The sequence below is a fragment of the Notothenia rossii genome (assembly GCF_949606895.1).
Source record: "Notothenia rossii genome assembly, chromosome: 10".
NCBI classification, from domain to species: domain Eukaryota; kingdom Metazoa; phylum Chordata; class Actinopteri; order Perciformes; family Nototheniidae; genus Notothenia; species Notothenia rossii.
Window position 1 is genome coordinate 43,343,814 of NC_136908.1, and position 21,944 is coordinate 43,365,757.

General features: G+C 41.7%; 1 long non-coding RNA gene across 1 annotated transcript in view; it reads right to left on the reverse strand.

Annotated features, from left to right (window-relative positions):
* Window positions 1-20,630, reverse strand: part of LOC307022724 — a 46,392-nt gene extending 25,762 nt beyond the window's left edge. The window contains exons 1-2 of the long non-coding RNA XR_013803489.1: window positions 20,282-20,630; window positions 19,318-19,454 (exon numbers count right to left, since the gene is read on the reverse strand). This is a non-coding gene — a long non-coding RNA (uncharacterized lncRNA). The remainder of the gene's footprint in view (window positions 1-19,317; window positions 19,455-20,281) is intronic.
* Between the last annotated feature and the right edge of the window lie 1,314 nt (window positions 20,631-21,944).

The following is a 21,944-nucleotide window of genomic DNA, read 5'->3' on the forward strand; positions in this document are numbered from 1 at the left end:
CCCCTGAGTTCACCCACTGTTGCCTTCGCCCCTCGATGGACTCTGCCTTGCCCCCGGGCCGTCCGCCCGAGACCCCCTCCATGGTCTCTGCCTTGCCCCCGAGCCGGCCGCCCGCCCGAGACCCCCACCATGGACTCTGCCTTGCCCCCGGGCCGTCCGCCCGAGACCCCTTCTCGGCTTCTGCCTTGCCCCCGGGCCGTCCGCCCGAGATCCCTTCCGGGCCCTCCGCTGTGCTCCTGGGCTGTCAGCCCAAAACCCGTCCTCCAGTCACCCTACACCCACCCTGGTGGCCCTAGTTTTGAAATCTGAAAGCAGTCCGTCATTTTGACAGATTAGAACACAACTCGGAACAGCGCCAACATTTCCACCAGCGGCCCACATTATATTACATCCTTAGTGGCCAGGTAGACTGAGGGCGATCTACTGTACTCTACTGTAGTCTGTAACTATTATTTAGTCATTCACACCCCTGTCCAGTTGGTGGTGAGTGTGTGTATATTAAGTAGCTATTGTCTAGTCTTGTTTTCGACCTTGTTGATTACCTCGTTGTTTAACCGGCTTTAGCAATCGCAAAATGTCACGGCAGCTGATCGTCCAAAGCTTTTTTAATAAGCCCAGTAATTGTGATGGTGTGGAGAAAACAAGGTGAAAAAAGAGGGATTGATGTGGTGGAGGATGAAGGACAAGCCAGTAAGTTTAAGTGGCTGAGGAGGGAAGATGCTAAATGTTCTGTGACATCTGTAGAAAAGCTAAGATGAGCTACAGCAGATCAATTGAGTTGTTCTTGTAAATGTTTTGTTCATATTTTGATTTTAATTGTCTCATTTAAAACTATGGCATTGTTCATATTTGCCTGTTTAGGCACAATGGTCGCAGTGTTTTTAGCGGCCTCTGCCCCCCTCTGCTGTGCTGTCAGTGCAGGAAAAAATAAATCATTAATGTTCGTGTTGACATGAAAAGTGAGCACAAGGTCGGTGTCTCTGTTCATCTTTTCTTTTCTCCATGCCCTTAAAAGTTCTGTATGAATCATAAAAAAACAATGAATGAATGAACATTTGCTGCTCATTACCCAAACATAAATATTAAATATGTCTCATCTCATCATTAAAACATGAAAAATAAAATGATGGGTAATAATGGATTATGACGGAAATTTTACGATCCTGTCCGTCAAAATGACGGACAACGAAAAAGTCTAACGCAACCACTGACTATAGGTGTAAAGTCAAACAGAGACTAAGGCTTTAATAAATATAAAATAAAAAACAGATTACAAGTAGTCGAATATTAACAGATATGGATACATAGAATAACAAAATATCTCAACTTTATTCAGAATTTAAATCATAAACGCTACAAATATGTTTCATTTAAAGATAAACCACCGATTAATAGGATAGACAACAGGTGTAATGATCGCAGGCAGTCCTGCCTCCTCTGGCAAGCTGGGTGTAATCACCCTAATTACAGAGCCCAGTGCTGCATGCTCAAGAAGGGTTTAAATCAGGGGTGGGGAACCTTTTTCCTCTCAAGGGCCATTTCAATTTTTTCAACATCCTCCGAGGGCCGTACAAATTATTGACCTCTTCTTAAAAATACTAAAATCACAGCCCATTCATTTCGCCTTTCTTTCATGCTGTGCAAAGAAAAAGCAACCTCTTAATCCAGATATCTTACCGTGAATGCATGCACGGTGTGGCATGACCACCAAAACAGAAAGTATATGGACACAAGATATGTGCAAATGTATTTAGTTTCCTATCCATATGGACGTGATTTAAGTGGGGGGGGACCTAACCTCCTCCAGGGGGGTCCGGGGGGCATGCTCCCCCTGGTTTTTTTTTAGTTAAAAGCATCAATCTGGTGCACTTTGAGAGCAACATTAGGAGATCTATGGATAGATCTCTCAACATCCATATGAAACAGAACTGTAAGCAGATTTATTTTTCTTTATGGATATTTTACAAATCACTCCTTTCAAACTGTATTCTTGTTTATTAATAACAACTTTATTTATTTTATTTATTGTCATATAGTATTTTATACCTGTTTACTTTCTCTTGTTTTTTTTATAACTATAATGATCATATAAAGATGTGCCTTTACCTCACTGGTTGGAGAAAAAGCTTCTTATATTCGTTAGCATAGCTAGCTAACCGGATGCTAATAACAACAACGTTATTGACTGTATGATCAGTATGACAGATGAACAGATCGCCACTGGGCTTTCAACTAAAGACACAGCCACGAAAAAACGGCGGCATGTGTACGGCTCCTTATGGGTACTGCAATTTTTGGAAGTGCTGAAGCGACGTTCTGATGCTCTCCGTCAGAACTGCACCCCTGTCAGACGAGACATATACCACGTAATGACACGTAGGGCTCGTGTTGTGTTCAAGGACCCTGACCTTGGCCAGGAAAAACAGGCACTGGCTTGTTTTGTTTTTTTGCGGTCTAGATTTCTTTAATTTTTTTCTTTTTTGCGTGTGCTTATAAATTACCTCGAGGGCCGTACCAAATGGTCTCGCGGGCCGTATACGGCCCGGGGGCCGGAGGTTCCCCACCCCTGGTTTAAATAGTAGCTGTGTGCGATCCTAGTAGACGGAAGCGTGTAGACAGGAGGCTTTTCTACCGAGTCAGGACAGGCAGCCGGTAAGATCACATCGATCATGCTGTGAGAGCTCCGCAGAGCCGCTGGTGAATGTTCCGTTAAATTCTTTGCGTGTATGCACGTGTCTTGTTAGAGCTCGAGCGGCGCTGCGCAGCATTGTTTGTGTGGTTTCAATGTGGTGCATTAATTGTGCGGCACATTCAGAGCTTAGACGCAATGTTTATTTAGCTTAGAAAGAAGCTTTCTTGTTTCAGAAATAAGTCATGTCTTATAAAGATTTCATTTGTTTGGTTGAAGCATTAATAGTGAAGTCTTATTTTATTCATTGAATACCTCTGTTAAAGGAGGACATCATAGTTTCTTGTTTAAAAATAATAATTAATTTGATTTGTCAACATTTCCAGAAAAAAGTCAAGTAAAAAGAATCTGCTTTATTTACATATTTACAAAATTCTAAAATGTTCTCTTTTGTTTTCAAAGGTTTTTCACCTGCATAAAGTGACTGCATAAAGTGACTGCATAAAGTGAACTTGCCAATCAAAATAAAAAGTATTGAAAAGAAGCTGTGTCACTGGAGTGAAATCCTGTTCCCAAAGTCCGGTAGACGCCTGATCCCTTTCAAGTGGGGGATACACACAAAAAGCGCAGGAAACTTGACAGTGAAAAACCGGGAGACCAGGAACTGGAAGAACTCCTGAGACGCTGAACTACAACTCAAGCAGACAACTGAGACCTGATCATCCAAGGTTCCTTGTTCTTGAATCACACCACTCCCCAGGCAAAGGGCAGAATGCCCAAAAGAGGGGAAATCATGGCGGATCAAGCGAAAGGAAAGGCTGTGGAGCAGCAGAAAAGACAGGGAAATAAGTCTGCTGATAAGCCACAGAGAAGGTCAACTAGCACCTCAAAGAATCAGAGCTGTTGGAGACCTAGTCCTATGGGACGGACCTCTGGGTAAGACTGTTGGAGGAACTCACCCAGTGGCAACAGACGTTTCCACAGATGAAGGATGGATTGGGAGGCACTTCAGAAGCAAGGTGAAACCTACTGGATCAAGAGAGGTGAAAAAGATCCAACTGCTGGACAGTCTTGAAGGCAGAATGACGAGAGATCTTCGCCTCACTGCCTACAACACTGCAGATGATGTTTTCCGTGTCCTAGAGAACCGCTATGGGAATCACACATCCATCGAAATAGTGGAGGAGTTACAGAAGATGCCAGCTGTCAGAGGATATCAGCCACGTAAAATTGTAGAGTTGATCCAAACTGTTGAAAAAGCTCTTCAAGATCTGAGTGACCTTGGGGACACAGGTGCTATAAAAAAAACTACTAGTAACCAAATCCATTCAGAGTAAACTCCCAGATACCCTCAAGAAAGAATGGCTTGTCTATGCCACTGAGAGAAAACGTTCTGGTCCGACACATAATCGCTTTGACTTTCTCCTGACTTTCCTTAAAGAGCAAGAGAGCATATATGAGCAGCTCGAGCAACTGAGGGAAGAGGAACCATGCAGAATGGAGGCCAAGGCTGATCCTAGGCATGCCAGGACCAAGTCTACCAAAATGACCGACGACCAGGCAGGGTGTGTAATCTGTGGAGACGAGAAACACAGGAGAAAGCTCTGCTTCTGCAGAAAGTTTAGAGCGCTGGAGCTAACAGAGAAGGAGAGTGCAGTGAGGAAACTGGGAGCATGCAGGAGATGTCTTGAGGTCCATGATGGAAGCTCATACTGCAAACCTGGCTTTCTGTGTAAGAATCAAGACTAGAGGAATGAGCATGTTCCCGACCATCACTTCTACCTATGTCCCAACATCAAGGCCAGGAGAAGCTAACCTGCCTCCTTTCACCCACCTTGAAAAGGAGCGGCAGGGACTTCATCAGGACGGCTACGTCAATGACATACTCACCTCACACAACAATCGTGAGCAGCTGTATACCATCACAGCAAATGTGCAGCAGATCCTAAAGGCCGTAGGGTTTGAGCTCAAGCCATGGGTGTTCTCTGGTCAAAGTGGGAGGAAGAAATGCAGAAGACCATGATTCTACCAAACCAAATGTGTGAGGGAAATAATAAGGCGCTAGGCTTGGGCTACATGGTGGAAGAGGACAAACTCCATATCATGGTCGGAAAACACTTTTCCAGGACAAAGAAAAAGATGCGACTTGGTCAAAACCTTCTACAGGAGGAAATCGGAGCCCAGACACCAAACCCTCTTACGAGAAGAGAACTGCTGAGCCAAGTGTCAGGACTATATGACCCAGTTGGACTGGTAACTCCTGCTAAGCAGAAAGGAGCTATTCTGGTGGGGCGGGCTTTCCAGGAGGCAAGAAGCAAAAGTTGTGCAGTGAAGGACACATGGGACATGGCACTTTCAGATGGGCTCAGGGAAGATGCAATCAAGCTTTTCGAGGAGTATGCCCAACTTTGCAATCTCAAGTTCAGCAGGTGCACTAACCCCCCCAGGCTTTGCAGAGCAACCCTGTGGAATCACACTATCTGATGGAAGCGAGCATGCTTACGGAGCAGTACTATATCTGAGCTGGAACATGGACGAAGGCCCGATTGTCAGGCTGGTGGAATCCAAAGCCAAACTGACTCCTTTGGACCACAGAGGTGATGCAGTCAAAGCAGAGATGTGTGGAGCCGTGTTTTCCACTCGCCTGAAAAAGTACTTTGAGTTACACAGTATTATCAAAGTGCAAAGGCGGTATCATCTGGTTGATAGCCAAACAGTCATTGGTACTATACAAAGGGAAAGCTATGGATATCAGACTTTCTTTGCAAATCGGATTGGCGAAATCCAGAACAACTCAAACATACTTGACTGGTGGTGGATTCCTGGTCCATACAACATCGCTGACATAATCACCAGAGGAGCAAGCCCTCAAGACCTGGACGAAAACTCAGAGTGGCAAAATGGGCCAAAGTTTCTGAACTTGCCAGCGAACGAGTGGCCAATCAAATCTGCAAGGAACCTCGCTGACACTGCCAGAGAAGGCATCAACAAGCTGCAAAAGAAGGCATTTGTTGCTGCACTAACGAGGGCCAAGGCATAGAAACAGCAAGCACCGCAAAAGCAGAACCCAATCCAAGCAGAGAGGAGACCACCTGCAGGGTCAGCTATCCAGAACCTGGTGAATGTCAAGCGGTTCAATGTGCTGAGCCGATTGGTTAAGACAGTTGCATGGATCTGGAGGGCAGCAAAAAAGTTCATCAAACCCAGTCAATCTGTGGAAAGTGAAAAGTGGGAGGCGGTATCCTCTTCGGGAGTCATCTCTGTAAAGGAGCGAGAAGATGCCCTGCAAGACATTTTACTGTCAGCCCAAGCAGGTGTATCATTCTCAAACACCACCACAGACAGACTTGTAGTCTACAGGGACGACATCTCTGGGCTTTTGCTTTGTGGAGGAAGATTCCAAGGGTTCAAAGAAGATAAAAGTGGTGTTCCCATCCTATCTTATGATTCCTGGGTGTCGATGTTGCTGACTCGAGAGGCACACAATGGCGTGGCTGGAACCTTGCTTAAAGTGAGAAAGACGGCATCGATCATAAGGGGAAGAAGACTTGCTCAAAAGGTTGTTGATGGCTGCATAGACTGCAGAAAAGTCAAAGCAAAGATATGCCAACAAATTATGGGAGATATATGCCAACAGAAAGAACAGAGCCTGCCTTTCCATTTGAGTTTACAACAGTCGACCTCTTAGGACCCTATCATGTGAAAGACGATGTCAAGAAAAGAACAACACTGAAGGTCTGGGGAGTTGTCTTCTGTTGCATGGCCAGCAGAGCAGTCCACACGGAGCTAGTAAGCACAGTGTCGACTGAAGGGTTCCTCATAGCATATCAAATATTTACTGCAATCAGAGGACACCCAAAGAAAATCTGGTCAGACCCAGGAACCAACTTCATTGGAGCAAAGCCGATCTTAGAAGAGCTATACAGGTTCCTAAAAAGCCAGAACAAAGTTGCCCTGGAAGAAACAACAGCAGGAAATGGAACGGAATGGATGTGGAAAATCCATCCGGCTGACTCACCACACAGGAATGGTGCTGCAGAAGCTGCTGTAAAGACTGTGAAGAGGGCACTCCAGAGTCTTGGAGGGGGAGCTGGGCTCAGCTACAGTATTGTGAGTTTCAAACAACCCTTAGCATAGCGGCTAACTTGGCGAATGAGCGCCCGATCGACGCCAGAGTACAGAGCAGAGAACACTTTATCCGCTATGTCACCCCAAATTCTCTTCTCCTGGGCCAAGGATCTCAAAGCGGGGACTTCAGGACTTTCGACTTCTCGAGCTATCCCTACAAGAGACTCCGAGCAATGCAAGAAGAGGTAGCCAAATTCTGGCGGAGCTGGAGCCAGCTGGCTGGTCCGAACCTTTTTGTCAGGAACAAATGGCACACTTCACAGAGAAATGTCACTGTTGGAGACGTAGTCTGGCTGTGTGACCAGAACGCGCTAAGAGGCCAGTTTAAGCTTGGGAGAGTCATTGATACCAACCCGGACAGCAAATGAATAGTAAGAGATGTCAACATCAGGATTTTCCCAAGCTGTCCTGTCCCTGTGACAAGAGCCTAGCAGAAGACACTAAATCTAACCTCTAACAGGGGAAGGGAAAAGATCCCTGCCACCATTCTGCACAGAGACGTCCGGCGGCTGGTCACATCCATCATGCTGTGAGAGCTCCGCAGAGCCGCTAGTGAATGTTTCGTTAAATTGTTTGCGTGTATGCACGTGTCTTGTTAGAGCGCGAGCGGCGCTGCGCAGCATTGTTTGTGTGGTTTCAATGTGGTGCGTTAATTGTGCGGCACATTCAGAGCTTAGACGTGCTGTTTATTTAGCTTAGAAAGAAGCTTTCTTGTTTCAGAAATAAGTCATGTCATAAAGATTTCATTTGTTTAGTCGAAGCATTAATAGTGAAGTCTTATTTTATTCATTGAATACCTCTGTTAAAGGAGGACATCATAGTTTCTTGTTTAAAAATAATAATTAATTTGTCAACATTTCCACAAAAAAGTCAAGTAAAAATAATCTGCTTTATTTACATATTTACAAATTCTAAAATGTTCTCTTTTGTTTTCAAAGGTTTTTCACCTACATAAAGTGACTGCATAAAGTGAACTTGCCAATCAAAATAAAAAGTATTGAAAAGAAGCTGTGTCATTGGAGTGAAATTCTGTTCCCAAAGTCCGGTAGACGCCACATCCCTTTCAAGTGGGAAATACACACAAAAAGCCCAGGAAACTTGACAATAGGACAGTAAACCAGACATATCGTTTTAAACTGGAGATAAAGAAATATGCATAAATAAAATAGTAAAATAAGATATGAATGAACAAAAAAAAAAAAAAAAGTTAGATATATTTCTTATTGGCTCTGGTAGGTTATTGTTTATGTTCACATACTTATTTAATTCTTAAAATATAAACCAATCTTTTTCATATGGGTGTTTAGAGTTGTACCCCCTAGATCTAGTCTCTAGTAATTCTGCTTAAAGTGCACCAGATTGAAGCATTTTACTTTAAAATGTTCAAACATTTCTTCCCGGTATGTCTGAGAAGGCAGATATGCTTGTTTTTCTCAACAAGAACTGTTTTTAAATCGGGGGGGTTTCCTTTAAAAGTGGGACTGTTGCACTGTTGTAGCTTCAGTGGTTCTCAGGTTAAAGTTGCATAGCAGTGAATATAAACAGATTGATTAATGGGAATATTACTGTACCTGTGTAAAAGTTACTCGAATAAATCTAATTTTTTTGGTGGAAAGAGCATGTATCATTTTTTTACCCTGCCCCTCAAAGAATCGGAATTAAGAACCGGAATCAGAATTGTGGAAATTCAAACGATACCCAACCCTAATCATAACAACCTAGTGAGGCTGTCCAATAACATAATCTCTGACCCAAACCATGTTCTGAACAGTGAATATGAACTGCAGACATCTAAACGGAGATACAGGATCCCACGATTCAATAAAGTCAGACTGAAGCACTCCTTTGTGCATCAGTCAATCCTCTCAGTAAATACAGAGCTAAATCTCAGATCAAATGCGCGCTGAAGGCTCTTTGAGCATGTTTTCTCTCACTGATTGAACTGTTATGTTAAATGTTTGTTTGTGTTTCATGTATTTGTGTCTGGATATTTGTCTATGTTTGTGTTGGACATCGAGCTGCTGTGACGCAAGTCAAATTTCAGACTTATACTTATACTAATAAAGTAATATCGTATCGTAACCATCAGAAGACATCTAAAAGTTCAAACCCAAACATTTTGGAAAATAAAAATAAATGTCCATGTATTGTGGATACACAACATTTTATTTCTCTTAATTTTAGAGACTTGTGGCAGGCACATGTTATTGTTTTTATGTTGTTTTCTAAAACTAGAGTCCCTTGAACACAAAATGACTAGCAACACCACTGAGAATCGTATTATGTGGTTCCTCAGTTCTCAGTTGATGCTTGATTGATATCTGGTGATGATGTTGTCGATAAGTCCCAGCATGATGGACATCGGCAAGGTCACCGGCTGTTGTTGGTAACTGAATCTGGTCTCAGCCTCCATGTAGAAAAACGAGCGCTCTGCTTAATGGTGCTGCGCCTCGTAATCTGATCAAGTCACAACTTAACATGTCAAGACAAATTGGCATCTCACTCATCCTGGACTCCCTCTGTACAGGAAGCTCTGTTGCAGGAATCTAAGAACTGATGAGAAGAAACCAGGAGCGCTTTGATTCGCCGAGCGTCCGGGCTCGTGTGTTTCTCATAATTTGGCTTGTGTAGCTGTGATTCTGGTTGTGAGTGAAGTGGAAGTGAGGTTTTTTTTATCTGCCACGCACAATCTGTCGGCTGTTGTTTCTCTTCTGAAAATACGCTTTGGTTGTTCTCAGAACTTGTTTTTGTAGAAAAAAGGTTCAAGGGTTCTTTCTGCTTTGATCAGTAAGCCAAGAAAACAACAGAGAAATAATTAAAAAAGTGTAAAAAAAACCTGTGCCATCCGACCTCTGCAGCTCATCCAGAATACAGCGGCTCGTCTGGTCTTCAACCTTCCAACATTTTCCCACACCACGCTGCTCCTCTGCTCACTTCACTCGCTTCCAGTAACTGCTGGAATCCACATGCTGCGAATGGATCTGGCCCTTCCTACATCCAGGACATGGTTAATCCCTACACCCCAGCACGTGCACTCCGCTCTGCATCGGCCAAATGGCTTGCTGCACCCGCACTGCTAGGGGGACCCAAGTTCCCATCAGCAAAAAAACGTCGGTTTGCTATCCAGGCACCAAAATGGTGGAATGAGCTCCCCATTGACATCAGGAAAGCAGATAGCCTACACATCTTCCGGCACAGACTGAAAACTCATCTCTTTCGACTCCACTTCGAGCGAAATAATTGCTAACAAAACACTTACACTAATTAAGGACTGACTTATCTAAAGCCAGTTGAGTAGCACTTGAAATGTTTTGGCTCTATGAAACCTGATGTACTTACATGATTCTGTTTTCTTCAAGTTTGTATCTTTCTGGTCGAATGCACTTATTGTAAGTCGCTTTGGATAAAAGCGTCAGCTAAATGCAAGGTAATGTAATTTGTAAAACTGTTTTTTTTAAATCCTGGGAACACGAGATAGTTGCTTTTTAATAAAACAGCCCAGAGTAGACAGTTTAACCATTATGTTTAACTACAAAATGTAATTGTATTTATATATATATATATATATATATATATATATATATAATTAACATTATTATTTTTGTCTTTTGTCCGTCCTTGAGCCAGGGCGTGACACGGGGGCTCGTCTAAAGTCAAAAGTCAAATTTTGACATACATTTTGTTGGTATGAATTTTCTGTGCTAATTTAGGTTGGAGTATCACACATGGATGTAGTTTTTTTGGAGTACTTTATAATAATCTAGTTTGGGCCAGTTTTCTTTGAGGTAAATATGCTAAAATGTTAATAATAATGGACAGGGAAGGTAAGAGCATTGTAACTAATTATGTGTCTGGCTTAACATTTGAACAACTGAAATAATTGTTGATTCTTGAAAAAGAGGTGGAACAAATCAAATACAAAAAGGAACAAATTAAAATGGATTTGGAACTGCAAAAATTGGCTTTGATTAAAGCAGGTAAAATGTCTGCATCGGCTTTGAATGAGGAACTTGTAAGTTCACGCTTTGATGTTGCATTTACTAAGTCATTTACTGTTGTTGCCAACGTTTAATGAAAATGATATAGACACTTTTTTTTTCTGTTTGAGCGTGTTGCTGATTCAAGGGGCTGGCCTGATGAGGACAGAACTTTAATGTTGCAGTGTGTGTTTACGGGTAAAGCACAAGAAGCCTACTCCGCTTTATCTTCTGAAGCCTGTACAGTTTTTGATACGGTGAAATTGTCTGTTTTGAAGGCTTATGAGTGGGTGCCTGAGCAGTCAGTCTCTCTCTCCTCTTGGGTTGCTTGACTCTACTGGACCTTGGTTTGTTTGTTTTTGCTTTATATACGTGATACATGTTCACACACCCACACACTACACACATTACTGATTAATTGACTTCATAGTTAATTTATTTAAATAAATGCAATTTAATTGGATATGAATCATGTGTGGTCTTTATAATAATGTTGTGTCCACCTCTTTTTCAAGAATCAATAATTATTTCTGTTGTTCAAATGTTAAGCTAGACACAGAATTAGTTACAATGCTCTTACCTCCCCTGTCCATCAGTACCTCACAGTCTAGCAAATGAGCCTTTATAATACATTTCAGGGTTTTCTTTGTTTGTTTGGAGTCAACATCAACAGAGTAATAATGAGCAATCTTCACCAACTGCTCCTTTGTACATTGCTCCAACAACTCATCTGAGGGACACTGAACAAAATCTTACACAATGTTAGCCATATCAAACCACAAAAATCTAGCAACCTAGATAACCAAATTGAGGTAACATACACCAAACCATTACACTATGCAACGAGTGGCTACAATTGGTGACTCCCCATGCTCAACTAACTCATTACAGTATGTCCCTTATCTGACTAAACTCTTACCTAGTCTTCGTACAAATACTTGTGGCGGGTATTTATTCACTGAAACCCAGTGGTACTGGAAGGCAACTGTATACGCAGCGACCCCACAAGAAACCATGGACGTGATCAATAGACAACTGCTCTAGCCACTTTCTCTGTCACACTAAACCAAACCCCCCATAACAGACTCTCTATTAGAACCTGCTGCTTGGCCTCACACAGGAGAACACCAGTCACATGCCACACCAAACATTTTAGCATATTTACCTCAAAGGAAACTGGCTCAAACTAGATTATTGTAAAGCTCTCCAAAACAACTACAGTTGCAAGAAAAAGTATGTGAACCTTTTGGAATTACCTGGATTTCTGCATAAGTTGGTCATAAAATGGAGGAAGCCACTGCTGTCCAGAAAAAACTTTGCTGCACGTTTGAAGTTTGCAAAAGAGCACCTGGATGTTCCACAGCACTACTGGCAAAATATTCTGTGGACAGATGAAACCAAAGTTGAGTTGTTTGGAAGGAACACACAACGCTATGTGTGGAGAAAAAAAGGCACAGCACACCAACATCAAAACCTCATCCCTACTGTGAAATATGGTGGAGGGAGCATCATGGTTTGGGGCTGCTTTGCTGCCTCAGGGCCTGGACAGATTGCTATCATCGACGGAAAAATGAATTCTCAAGTATATCAAGACATTTTGCTGGAGAACTTAAGGCCATCTGTCCACCAATTGAAGCTCAACAGGTGATGCAACAGGACAACGACCCAAAGCACAGAAGTAAATCAACAACAGAATGGCTTCAACAGAAGAAAATACGCCTTCTGGAGTGGCCCAGTCAGAGTCCTGACCTCAACCCAATTGAGATGTTGTGGCATGACCTCAAGAGAGCGATTCACACCTGACATCCCAAGAATATCGCTGAACTGAAACAGTTTTGTAAAGAGGAATGGTCCAAAATTCCTCCTGACCGACAGTGCAGGTCTGATATGCAACTATAGGAAACGTTTGGTTGAGGTTATTGCTGCCAAAGGAGGGTCAACCAGTTATTAAATCCAAGGGTTCACACACTTTTTCCACCCTGCACTGTGAATGTTTACATGGTGTGTTCAATAAAAACATAAAAACATATAATTGTTTGTGTGGTTTTAGCTTAAGCAGACTGTGTTTGTCTATTGTTGTGACTTAGATGAAGATCAGAACACATTTTATGACCAATTTATGCAGAAATCCAGGTAGTTCCAAAGGGTTCACATACTTTTTCTTGCAACTGTACATCCATGTGTGATACTCCAACCTAAATTAGCACAGAAAATTCATACCAACAAAATGTATGTCAAAATTTGACTTTTGACTTTAGACGAGCCCCAACCTGATTCGTGTCCCTCACTCTTACTCCTCTGGGCACTCTCTCCGTGCCAGCGTCGGGGTACATGTTGCTAGTTTCGCTCATTTAGTTTATTATCAAATAAACTATTGTTACATTGTCAAACCTCGTCTCGACTCTCCGGTTTATGCTATAGCCCCAGAGCCGGGCCGTAACGTAACATGGGGGCTCGTTGCTTTGAACCTGGGAAAAACGTTTTTTGAATGGATGTCCGTTGTTGGGAACGGACTACGAACAGCTTTTGTCACTTGGTGCTGCTGATTGTTTGGGAGTAGCGGGACGAGGGTATGTGCTTTGTAGTTTCGGATGATAGGGGAAGCAGTTGGTTTGTTGTGTCACCATGCTCAATATAACGTAGAGTTAATGCACGGGGAATTATGTATGGCAGCGAGTACGAGCACAGTCACGTTAGTTACCGTTGGTTTCTGTCCTTGTTGGGTTTTAGTGACTGACTGTTCCAAAGCTAAGGCTAGCAGGGCAGGCCAGGCTCCAGGATGAAATGACTGAGGGGGCTGTTAAAAAATCAGAGGGGGCAACTTTTTTTTCACAACTGTCACGGCCTGGCTCTTGGCCATAATAAAAACGTGGAACGGACGCGATGTAAGGAAAGATATTTATTATTATCATTAAACTAAACAGAGCTACCACAATGGGATGTGTTAATCAGTAAGATCAGTAGTGTATGTTTGGGTGTGTGAACATGGTGTGGTCGTGCAAAGTGTTGAATGCCAAACTAAGGTGAAGGGAAACAAAATCATAAGTGAGGTAGCTGCTCTCCAAAACAGATCCTCCAACAGAGAGAGCAAGCCAGTCTCTGGCTCGGGCCTTTCACTCCTCATGACCGTACCGACAGCCAGGTGCCCTCAATCAGTGCTGAACGTTAAAGGGACATACACACACACAAAAGGTAAAGTAGGGGTCGTCACATAACAACGAAAAATACTGGCAATGCAATTAATTGACACATTTTTTTAACAAGATAAATCTGCAGAATTGTATCTTACCTTATTTCAGTAAAGTTGAAGCCTCCTTGTTTGCTTATTGAACTTTCTGAATAAGTGCTCCTTCCAGTCTTTTTCCCGAAATTGTTTTGTGAGATCCGCCTCACACACCAATTGTATCATGCAGGCTTTTCTTGGGTGCAGCATGCTTCGTCTGTGCTGATTGAAGACATTCGTTAGCGTTGAGAAGGTGCTCTCACACGTTGCCGAGGATTCCCCAAAAGTCACTCCATGTTTCAGTGCGGTAAGCACTGAAGCGCTGCAGGATGGAAGTGGGGGTCCACACATCCCCAGTAGAGCGGGCCATTTCAGACTGCAAAATGTTTTGAGCTACAGCAAACTCAGATTCCACCAAAGTGGTTTTCGTGAGCTCAAGCAGCGGTGTCACCTTCTGCACATCCAAAAAGTGAGGATTTTCTGGGTCAAGGCGCCTCGACCAGCTGGCTGTTTCGCTCAGAAAATCTCTTGTTCATTTCCCCAATGACACTGTGCAATGTGCTGAAGAAGAGCCGCTTGCACTCTGTCTCACTTCCTATGTCCTGCTGACCTATACTACTCTCCACCACGTACTGCTTCAGGTGTGTAGGGACTTGGCGAACTCTCTTCATTGGTGGAGGAGCTGCCTCATAACTGTTGACTATGACTGACACGGTACCTAGGTGACCGGTCCACCTTTGGTCCAATAAGCTTTTCAGGCGTTGTCCTGTGTACACTGCGGACACGGTTGTTTTTTTCAGAAACCGATAAAGCATGTCACACACATCAAAAAAGACTTGCAGAGTGTTCTCTGAGGACATGGCATGAATAACCACCAGATGTAATTGGTGGTTGAAGCAATGCACATATGGGACCTCTCTCTCAACTTTCTCCTGCAGTATTTTCTGTACGCCTCCTCTTTTCCCTGACATCACATTTGCACCATCATAGCACTGGCTGAGGATTGTGTCTGTTGTTAAGCCTGCCTTTCTTAGCTCAGAAATGACAAGGTCTGTCAGACTTAGGGCATCACAATGCTTCGTAGTGGCCATTACCAGCAGTCTCTCACGAATATCATTGTTCTTATTTAGATGACGGACCACGATTGACACATTTTCACAACCTGTTGGATCCTTGGTCCCGTACACCATTAAAGTGTACCAGCTGTCTCCTATTTCTTCAACTATTTCACTGGTCACTATTTCACTCATGAGCCCTATTATTTCGTTTTGAATGTCATGTGATGTGTATGTGGCATTTTTCGGAATAGTGCTGAATGCCTTTGCTAAGGCCGGGTCTTTCCTCATTGTATATTCCATCATAGACAAAAACAGTCCACTTTCCACGTCTTCTCTTGACTCCACAGCATCCGACGTCCCCCTGAGCGGTTGCTGGTGTGACACAAGGAACTCAATGATGTCCACGATCGCACCTAAATATTGGCGATTTCTTGTCAGTTGCCCCTCATTAACAAGCGTGGAGACCTCAGATCCTGTAGCACTACGAGCACCATATTCGATCCAGAGAGCGTTGCATTTCAAATGTTCCTTGCTGGATGCATGTCTTGAAAAACCTTTGGTGCTATCAGTTGCACATTTCCAATTACAGAAGCCGGTTTGTGTGAAGGCTTTGTCTGCATTAGCACCACCATGTTAAACTTTCTACATGGAAAGCAAAATGCATCATCAGCCACAACTGAATATTCCAGCCACTTTCTTCCATTAAACCAATTCTTGGTAAAGGTGCGTTTTTGGCCATTAATTATTCGGACAGTGTAGGACTGCAAGATAACCTGGTCTGGCCCCTCTGTCCCAAGATCGTCAGGCGCAGTGGCATTAAAAGGTGGAGCTGGAGGCGGCTGTTGAGCCGTTCTAGTGCTTATTGTGGAACAAGATGCTCTGGCCGCCGCCGGGACATCTTCTCTGGCTGGTGGAGTTAACTCGCTCTGAACTAAATTCCTCTGTGGAAGCTCGGCCTCCACAATATCTTTGCTGCTGCGAGAACTACCAGCCTTCTTGTTGGACAACCACTTTCGGATATCCATCCTGACCTAAACGTGTCTTCTCTTTCTTCCTTTCCTTCTCACTGCTCTACAATCTCTTTGCTTCTTTATTCCGGATTTACCCCTCTAATTCTGTTATTTTCCTCTGATCTTTAATAACAGATAGTATATTTTTAGATGGCTGCACTTTGGTTAGACTAACTTTGATTTCCTCAATTCATAAATTGACAGGCTCTGTAATTATACCATAACCTTTTCTCCTCTATCCCTTAACTCGTCTTCCTATACAGATTGACTTACTTGATTACTATCTACACTAGTCACGTCAGGATTAAAGAAAAAGGAATCATTAATCATCATTAAAGGGTTGATTTTTTATTTTCAGAATTGAATGTTCAAACCAAGGCCTAAAATCTGGCATTTCATAAGAAAGTGACTAATATATAAACCACATGTAATATTGGATAAAATACTACACCAAATGGACAGACACAGATTAAAAGCAAAGCCCCCTGGTTTGTCTCTAGTGTCAAACTGCCATGAGAAAAATCGATACCACTTTAAAATAAGACTACCCTTATAAAGGGTTTACGAATAGTTTGTTAGACCCTCCAGAAAAACGCGGGCAAAAATCCTTGATTATGCGGGCTAAATTCCTTGATTATGCGTGCTAAAATCCTTGATTATGCGATTAAACATGCAGGGTTTTATGTGATTTTATGCGGTGAAACTGCGGGAAGTTGCGAAATATGCGGGAAAAAATTATCAATTTGTTTTTATTAAATATTGGGCTGTCTTATTTATTCTCTCTCACACACAACCTGCCACTAACGTTAAACCCCTTTACTATTGAATTAAACACATTCAATGTTTATTTATTGTAAAAGCAATTGGGCTATTTTAATCTCACACACACACACACACATACACACACATACACACACACACACACACACACACACACACACACACACACACACACACACACACTTCTCCGCCTCATTCTGTTTTCATTTACTCGTTCGTTATCTGACCAGCTTCAATCTTGTAGGCTACTCACCTCGTTTCTTGTAGCCCTCGAAAGGGTTTTGGAGGTTGATGCCTCGTGAACGTGAGTTGTTTGGCTTTCTTGTCCGCAGCAGCAGAAAGCATTTTCGAATGTTTGAATGAATCAAAGCGGGTCGTCACCGTCGATTTTCTCTTATGCTCCAACACACAGTTGCACGGGGTGCAGAATAGTTTCCCCCCACTTTTTGCCCGGTCTTTAGTAGAAATGTTCGTCGGTAAATGAGATGGATTAGATATTTTCATTTTGGTGTTTTCTCTATCGTGTGAGCTCCACACGTTCACTCTATACAGTGTTGTTTACATTCTGTAATGCGCGAGCTGATGACGTCAAGTCAAGACGAGTTAACTTTTTTTTTTCTCAACTTTGTGTGGAAAAATGCGGGGATTATGCGGCCTTTTGATAAATATGCGGCCTTTTAGAAATCTGCGCCATTTTGCTGATTATGCGGTAAATTCTGCCATCGCAGAATCGCGTTTTTCTGGAGGGTCTAGTTTGTAATTCATTTATTAATTAAGTTGTGAAAACTTTATAAATCATTAATAAGCTTTTATAAGATTTGAGATAAACAGGGCAACTGTGACCGGTTGCTTGCCAAATAGTGAGCCCACATTTATCTGTACTGCTAAGCCGTATTATAAATGTTAGTAACTCATTAATAAATGGGAATGTGTTTTACACTTTACAATAAGGCTCCCTTTTGGAAGTTATAAATGTTAGTAACTCATAAATAAATGGTCATAAAGAGATGCCAAGAAACATCAAGATGGAAGGGGTCTAAGGACAGAGGGTGTCGTATTCTCATACTGATATTCTGTACAAACTGTGAAGTCCACTGAGACAAATGTAACATTTGTGATATTGGGCTATATAAATAAACATTGATTGATTGATTGATTGAAGGGGGAGAATAAACTCACTGAACAACAGATACCAAGGATGCTGGCTGATGAAGAAGACGAAGTAAGCTAGCCAATATAAGGCTTAGTCATCTTGCCAAATAGTGAGCCTGTGTTGACATATGAAAACTATGTTAGAACTGGTTTATAAATGGTTCTTAATAATTAATAAAGTGTTTACAACTTAATGAATAGCCTAATTATTTATGAATCTTTTATAAGGGTAGTCTTATTGTAAAGTGGTACCGAAAAATCGAATCAATGTTCCACAATCCGTCACTATGTGTCACTCATTGTACCAATACGGTTTATATCATACACAGCATATTATTATTATTATTGTTATTATTATTATTATAGTAAAAATGGAATCTAAACTCATGTAATATTGAATCCCACACTTGACGATTGAGAACATACATTTGTAACTTACCTTGTTTAAAACTTTGTTTTAGTACTATGTCAATATTTATAATATATTTCGCGGGCAGGCAGCCTAGATTGAATTACAAGTAGAAGAAGAAGTAGAAGAAAAAGTAGGAGAAAAAGAAATACGCTAACGCTACAAACAGGCACAACTCTGTTACTCTGTTTTTACCATAGACTGGTTTTTACTGACATCTAACATTTTATTTCACCTTGCTTTATTTTTTTTAATGCACATTCAAAAACGGGAGCATTTTCCGGAGTTTCAACCGGGTACCGGCCACCGAAAACGGGCACTCTGCCCAGAAAACGGACGTTTTGGTCTGTGGACTGTGTTTACAGCTAAGCACACACGCTAACATGAATTAAGACTACAAGCTCACTTGGGGTTGAGGCTTTTTTACACGTTGCTTGACAGCCTGCCCACATATCTGATCCAAACATAGTAACGTATATTGGGGAAAATAATTATTTAAAGTTATTTAATAATTGTGACATTTATCGTACTTTTTGATGGATGAATGACGCTCAAAGTGAGGGGGCAAAGAATACAACTGAGGGGGCAATGCCCCCTTTTGCCCCCTCGTGGCGCCGGGTCCGTAGCAGGGGGAACTTTGTAGGCCAGTAAATAAATATAAATCGTAATAGTATGCTCTTTCTGCGCTTCTGCTTAACAGCGTGCTGTCAGATGTCTCGGATTTGGAGCGTGTTATGAAACCTTTTTTTCCCAAAAAGTTTTGTTGAATCTTTTTTTTTTTTATAAAAAAGAAATACAAATCTCTCCGCACCGAATATTCGCTGCTGATTACTACCGAATATCCGGAGCCCGAAAAATGGTATTCGGGACAGCCCTAAATGTGGGGTATTTTTAAATACTTTACTAAACCACATTCAATATTATGTTAGACACAAGTTAGTTATTACTCACATATCAAAGTCTTTCCATCTGCAAGATGGAAGAATAGCTGGGTGCTGCCTGGAGAGACTGATGAGGGACACGGGCTGGCGTCAGTGGCTTTCCACACAAAGCCATCACATCTTCTCTTCCATAGTCCTCACTTTCCACTGGTCAAAAGAGTGAACATCACAGCTGTCATGTTAACCCTTTGTTACACAACATACAACCAACATGTGTCAAAAGTTACCTGAATTAGTTTTAATTGTAAATATCTTTGCAATAAATTACTTTAACCATTCAGGATTCTAGGTATTCCTCAATTAACCTGTTTTGGATCAACACCAATTCTAATTTTTATTTTTCCCTTTCTTACTTTTTGAATAAAAATCATGTTTTTATCACTACACTTCCAAAGCACAACATGGGTCAAACATTACGTATTCTTTTGCTATGTTATTTCATGCATGGCTGAGTGTTTCTTTACTATACATTCTCAAAAATAATTAATTTTAGCAGCAAAGTATTTTAGTTCACAGTGTGACATTAGCTAGTCATGTTAGCTTGTAATATAGAGCAGAGCTAACTAGCAAGTTAGCCAAACGTTAGCGGTTAGCTGTTTATGCTATGCTAGCTGTTGGCTACTGAACATTAACAAACTAGATTCCGCTGTAAGAAAGCTGTGAAACTTTACATTAAACTTGGCGGCAACACTGTGACACCCCGCTGCATGTTTATGTGTAATTCTCCCGTGTTGGAGACCAGAGGGTGGGGGGGCATCACTGCAATAAGCTGTAAGCTAACGTTAGCAGCCACATGTTAAGCTAGGTTTCCCGCACAACATCCTGCAAGAAACAGCATGTCAGGGCTTCTTAACATTTAACAACCTATTAATGATGCATACCAACTTAACAGGAAGAAACTCAGCTAACTAGAAGCAGAAACGTAACCTTAAATAAAAAATAAAACATTCACAAACTAAGGATTATCTAAATACCTGTTTCACTCCATTACAGTTGCAGGACTCAACAGATCTCAAGTCTTCTGTTCTTTGTTGACGTCCTGATACTCATATTTAACGTGTAAATGTAAAACGATCCCGATATTAATCCATGAACTCCTGCAGCAAACATACAGACAGACAGCTGTAGCTCCAGCAGGAGGAGACCCGCTCAAACTAACGTGGATGTTTCAAATGTGAACGACAGGCGCGGACAGTTCTCATTGGCAGGTTTCTTCGATTGCGTTTATATTAACCAATCAGGAGTGTTGTGGACTCATTCCAAACATGCCTGACTTGCCTGCCGTGTTCTGGCTGAATTCTATTTCAAGTGCCGTAGCTCTGGCTGTCGGCCAGAATCCGAAAACCATACATTATACTGTAAAACTAAGGTTTATTACTGTATATATTGACCTATGGAAAAAAAACAGCAACAGAACACATAAATAAAACAAGGATAACTGTGACTTATTGTTGAGTAAATAACAGTGTGTGTTTTAAACCTTGGATTTCTCCACTTTCTATGATTTTCTTTTTTTTTAATGATATTTTTAACTGTAGATGTTTACAATATAGTAAGTTAGGAATTTTATGAAAACATATTTATTTACTTTTGTTTTAACATTGGATATTGTGTGTTTGTGGTGGATTCAATCGAATATTGAGAAAATTATTTATGTAAAAATGTTTTACTTACATTTTACATTTTTTTTATTTGACGCTTTTTTTTTACAGTTTTATGTTTATCTTAAAATTACAAAGAAATATCTTAAAGTCTTATAATAGTAATACACTTTTATATTACGAGTTACATATTTAATTACAGATAATACTTTTTATTTTACGTACATCTGCATGTATTTTCTAAAAGTGCAAAAATACTGTAAATATTATATAGTAAATTTACTGTAAAAAAAAAAGGAAATAAACGTTATTTGTTGTTATTGTCAAAATACTTAAAATAATGTTTTGAGTTGTTAATTTATAGTTAATATCTGTCATTTTACAGGATTTTACAAATTATTTAACAAAAACATGATAATTACTATAAAAATGTACAGTTATTTCCTGTAAAATTCCGATCTTTTTTTACAGTGTGGACAATTTGGCAAAACCTGAAGTCAGTAACATCCAGATGCTGTGCCTGATCCAGCTCTGAGTCCTGCGCCTGAAAGCTGCCCATGGAACACACCGCCTGTCGTACATAGGGGGTGTCGGAACCACGACACGGTGGAGTGGCCCTGCTTAGAGTGTCACTGACATACATCTCCGTGCCTGGTTTGTAAACAACATCCAGATTGTACCCCTGGAGCTGCAGTAACATGCCCTGAAGGCATTTAGGCGCACGCATGAGGGGCTTGTTAAAGATGGTGATCAGTGGTTTGTGGTCTGTTTCTGCAGTGATTGTGTCCCAGCCGTATAGGTACTGGTGACATTTCTGGCAAATGTACAGCTTTGAGCTTGAACTGCAGCTTGCGTTCACTCAATCTAAGCTTCACAGCCCTGCACCGTTGCATGAGAGCTCTTAAGTTGGTGTTGTGGTCCTCTTCAGCCTCTGCGTCCGCATCGCCACACCCGACCACCAGGATGTCATCCGCAATAGGCTCGATGCCAGCCAGGCCTGATAGCATCTCATGTTGCTTGCGCTGATAGATCTCTG